The 5708-nt window shown below is 37.8% G+C and overlaps 1 protein-coding gene across 2 annotated transcripts in view; it reads left to right on the top strand.

Annotated features, from left to right (window-relative positions):
• The window catches only part of LOC135221793 (putative uncharacterized protein DDB_G0279653), a 98247-nt gene that overhangs the window by 34537 nt on the left and 58002 nt on the right, over nt 1-5708 (top strand). The gene's annotated exons all lie outside the window — the stretch shown is intronic.

Consider the following 5708-nt stretch of genomic DNA (forward strand, 5'->3'; position numbering starts at 1 on the left):
ACACGGTGTGCGTTTCCCTTTTCTCAAGAAAAGGAGACGTTCTCATTTTATCTGCCTCTTAGAGAGAGAGAGAGAGAGAGAGAGAGAGAGAGAGAGAGAGAGAGAGAGAGAGAGAGGAGAAGCGAGCGCGCCGCCATTCCGGCAGGGTGAGAATTACCTCGTCGAGGCCTTCCAATTTTCTAGTTGACAAGATGGAATACATTTTGACTAAACACACATGCTTATATAAACGCTCCCACAACCTCACCACTGAAGAGTAACATAATCGGGGAAGCTTTTTAAACTGACCATGCATCCACAAGAAAGCAAAGTGGATAACACGAAAAATCAGTTCCAGCAATTTAGCGGAAGCCACGCGATAAACAAAGTAATTTTCTTTCATGTTTTGTTTCAAGAAAACGCTTGATAAATGTTAGAAATTGGATTCAATGTCCATGTTAATTACTTACATTTCGATAAGACTAATCGTAATTATAAACTAAACAAAATATACACGTTTGTAATTGAAAACTTGTAATCAAAATCGGTCAGATTTTTAAATTCTAACCAACAAGAAAAATAGAAACCAATATTACCGGACACACAACGTATTCGGATAAAAAGAGATAAATATACGAGAACGGATGACTTTTAATAATCTAACAAGTCTATTAATCCTGCAATATGAATAACCTAATCATGGAAGCTCACCACGAGACTCTGGCACTGTGGTGCATATAAAGAAAAGGTTCTAGAGGCGAAGAGTTTTATATAACATAGGAGCAACAAGGATATATAGACAAGAGACCAGTAAGATATGCTTGTGGGAGGGGCATGAGGGGTAGGGAGACTGGAGGACGAGGAAATGTCAGCTGGAGTGGTATAGCAGTGTCGGCGATGGTGGCAGTAACCGCAGGTAGGTGGTGTGGTCAAGTGTGTGGTAACAAGAGCGTAACGTTACACTTAACCCTTCCTCCCGCCCCCTACGTCCAATCATGAAGGTCCAATTCACCCCTCAAAAAAGATATCTGCTAATAATCAAACACAAAAAGAGATAGCTGCTAATAACCATAGAGACAGAAACTCATAGAAACACTTTAGACGGCCAAGATCGAACGTCAATTCTATTCGAAATCAACTTCAAGAACTTGCTCACCCTATGAGACAAAAAAACACCAAATTCTGCGCCAGAAAGTATTAAATTTCCCTGATGACCAGCCAGTCACTTTCCAATCAGCGTCTGTGCAACCTGCATAGTTCAAGTCTGGCCCTGTGGGCACAATGACTCAACCATAATATCCGACCCCACCGTCCTAATCCACAGGTGGGTACTACAGATACCCTCAGTGCCTGTACCTGGCCTCTCACACCTTACAAACCTACACTTTCGCACCTGATAGCCCTCAGACAGTTGTGCAACATTAAGGGTTTCGCGCAGAAAGAGAAAAACATTACAGTTTTGCAAGACGACGCCCACCACAGGAAATGCCCTTCCCTTCTTGATAACGTTTCGGGAGCATTCTGGACAACTTTGACCGGCTAAAAAAATAACATTTTCCCCTAAAACTGGGTACACTGGATGAGTCATCAGTGCAATTGCCAGCAGATGTCGGTGGAATGTGGCTATGTAATTTATAAAATCGGCGGAAAACATACGTAACAAAAGTACTGCTGGCGTTAACCACCGCATAATTAAGTAAAATGTATCTCATTTATTGGAGTATAAACAAGTTTTTGGACAAAGAATGCATTAATACCATGACAGGAAACTCAAGCAAATGGCCACCAAATTCTTGTCATTTTACAAACAGATTTTTTCCAAAAATTATTTTTACAAAACACATGACAATTCTTAGAAAACTCACAAATTACCTCATTTTTGTATATCATATTTCTGGTATCGCAATATTCTTAATTTTTGTTTTACAACTGGAAGTCAAACGCAATGAACATTTTACTTTTGCACAATTGTCAGAATCGTTTAGCAAATCACTGTAGGAGAAAAAAAAAAAAAAAAAAAAAAAAAAAAAAAAAAAAAAAAAAAAAACGTAATTTTAAAGTAATGGGCATGATGCATTTTTTTTTCTCTCTCTCCTTTGAGTGCCACTTTCGCAATGCATTTCAAGAAGCAATTGAGGATCGGTTGCTTCGTCGGTACTGAAACAAGACGCTGATTGTCTGTTTCGAGATATGACGATGGTTTCCAAGGGCCTTCTCCTCTTGTCTGCTGTGGCCCCTATGACCAGTCCTTATCAAAATACAAAAATTAACAAAATGTTTTCCTTATGGGTCGCCAATGCCAGGAAGCATTTTACGAAGCCCTTTTCAGAGCTACATAATCGAGCTACACACACAGCTGGCAAATCTTATAGCTGATTCTGTCAAATGGGGTTAACGTATTATCACAAGTTTTAAGGCTCAAAAACGGACTTTGTTTGGGAAGCTATTCCTTTATCGTATCACTTTAATTTATACTGGGAAGGTTTGAATGTTTCACTGGACTCTCTCAAACAGATGTACTGTCAGCGGAATAATCATAAACAACCAAAGATGACGTCAGCTTCGTGCGACTGGTAACATGACTACAAGATTTGTATTTTGTCACCTAGAAACCAAAGATACTTCCAATGTAGATGTTTTGACGCATTATGATTTCTTCACCACTTTATTATAACAACTCCTAATTATCTCAACGGAAGGTCGGCTGCTGCTGGATATTTATACGTCTTGGTTTTAATATTTTCCTTTAAACTTTATTTAGTTTTTCTTCTTGAAGTAAGTTTCTTGAACTTTCATTAATTAATCCTGTGAAGTTAATATCACCTCCAATATTGTATTTACTACCATATCAAGTACTGATATAACTATTCTACTGCCCGTCTTAATGCGAACACTATTCAGTAATAGTAGCTTAATTCATTGCTATAATTTCAGGTATATTGCCGTGATTATTTTTTTACTCCATTTCATCTACATACTGCATTTTGATATGACTTCGAGTTGAAACAAAATATAGTTGCTAAAAACAAATATTTAAATGAGAACACCTTGAGAAAAAATCTTCTCTCAAATAAGACCCTCTGAAACTCAAAATGTCTCAACGCAAGATATACAGACGAACGTTAGATCTAGAAGAGATTCCACAGAGGTCATCCATACCGTCCGTTACAAAATCACACAAAAGGTCTTAACCATCACCACAAAAGGTTCTTACAACTCCGTATCAAATTCCGCTTATTTTGATAAGCAAAACTTTATCCTTCCTAAGAACTACAGAGATAAATTACGTAATTCTTCCCGACGATATACTAGCGAATAAAATAAGCATATAAATTACGTAACGATATTCAAGACTATCTATTACGAGATTAAGTACCCAAATAAATTACGTAATGTTATTCAAGCAGATCTATGAGGGGGAGAATAATGACACGGCTCCTTAGCTCTTGGAATAAACTTGCATACTCAGCAAAATATTTCTTTCCATCAACACAGTAAAAGGTATAACCCCATAGAAAATCAGTGCCACATAGAAGAAAGCATACACACACACACAAATCTGCCCCTTGCCCACTTAAAACCGAACCTCCACCGCCGACGCAGTGAGTATAGGAAGCCCCAGAGGACGAACGACAGTATGGAATTGATCAACAAACAAAAATTGCACGCAGCCCACAATGCGAGCGAAATCAAGAAAGAAAGAAAGAAAGAAAGAAAGAAGAAGAAGAACAAGATTACTATTCCTTGTCGAGAGACTGAAGAGGAAGAAACGGTAACATGAGCAGAGAGATACAACAGCTGTGGACACATTAGATACGCAGCATCCCGTTGTTATTCCGGTAATTTCTTCTAACGCTAAATTGCTGTAGTTTATTTTTACTATACATTTGTGTTCCAAGGAACCTACAGATCATTTCCGAACAGGATTAAAAACTTGCTATACGATGAGTCATTATTCTCATTAAAATACATATTGAACGAAATATACAATCAAAAATGCTTTCTCGTGGATTATCCACATTCCCTTCACAAGCTTAAGGACAGTGATCAACGCGTCCAAAGGGAACACACCTAAATTTAACCGTGATGCTGCATATACGAGGATCGCCTTCGTTACAGCATCGCCGGGCATTTATATAAGACGACGCCACATTTTTTCACCATAAAACCCGACCAGCAGCAAACGGTCTCCCATATTTGGTCATACCCTCTTCTCGGAAGCCTCGACGCAAGTCTACTACTATTACTACTTATATATATATTTTTAAGTAGAGGTGGTACTTGGCTAACAATTGATACTCAACTGAATCTATTTTACCGTAAAGCATTTGCATGATTTGTTCATTTAGGGCCAAACAGATACCTCAGAATTCTACAAATGTTGAAATGATAAAAAAACTTACAAATTCACTAACTTCAAACTGTTGCACGAACAAAACTTCTAGGTTAAAAGGAAACCGGCAACCCAATAGATGAAGTCATAACACAAGTTCGATAAAAGACATAAACCATCTTAAAAAGAACAAAATTCCAAGGACTTTTTCCTCAGCATGTCCTTAAAGGATACCAGCTGCTTAGTAGCTCCACCGACAACGGCGTAAACAAACAATGCATATTTTCCCTCCTACTGCACGGCATTTTTTGGTGGGATCACTTGTTTGTTTTTAAAGTTCTCTTCCAAAGTCCTGCGGCGAATTGGCAAAAACAAACTAACAAGAGTTGCCGACCTCCTCGATGTTTTCAGTGTTGAGCTCTGATTGAGGACAGGGGAAGACAAGCCATTCTGGAAATCCTTGCTAAGTCCCTGGTCACCGCAGTCACAAGAAGCGAGCAATTACTAAAGTGCAAACAAATCTTCGCAAAGATTTTCAGCCTTCAAGTAAAACCCTTGTGTCCACCACTGGATTCAAAGGAACTGAATGGAAATCTAAATGTCAAAGCCTTCATACACCGTATACACCGTACCCCAAAACGAAACGTTTTACCAATCAATCAAATCCTTCAGTCAACAGCGACAACCTTCCACACAACTGACATGATACATACACCATTCTAAATATTGTCCAATTCTTGCAAAACATCAATCTCTCTCTCTCTCTCTCTCTCTCTCTCTCTCTCTCTCTCTCTCTCTCTCTCTCTCTCTCTCTCTCAAAGAGAAGTAAATTTTCCTCTGAAAACGACTGAGAACACCGAACTGAAAGAAGCTGTCATATACGTACACCTCCCAATGCATCATCAAATTCACTCTACTACATAGAATTACAAATCATCCCATTACAACCTACAGAAAATCTTCTTAGATAAATCCCTTTCGTAACCATATTTTCCCATTTTAATGGCGAAAATATAAATTGTTAATGGGAGACGATTAGTGTTGCTTAAATTGCACTTCTTTTCAATTTTTTTTTTTTTGTCCTAATTGTAATTTTCTTCCAGATCAATTTCAAGTCGTGAGAAACATCGAGAACAACTTACTGTATATGTTTTTGTATGCACACAATTGTATGTATGTATGTATGTATGTATGTATGTATATATATATATATTGTATGATATATATATATATATATATATATCATATATATATATATATATATATATATATATATATATATATATATAGAGAGAGAGAGAGAGAGAGAGAGAGAGAGAGAGAGAGAGAGATTCATAAACTACAATTATCGAGGCTATTGCATGATCAAGGGCAACCTTACTTGCCTGCCTGCCTG

Source organism: Macrobrachium nipponense, chromosome 3 (genome assembly GCF_015104395.2).
Source record: "Macrobrachium nipponense isolate FS-2020 chromosome 3, ASM1510439v2, whole genome shotgun sequence".
In the NCBI taxonomy this organism is placed as follows: domain Eukaryota; kingdom Metazoa; phylum Arthropoda; class Malacostraca; order Decapoda; family Palaemonidae; genus Macrobrachium; species Macrobrachium nipponense.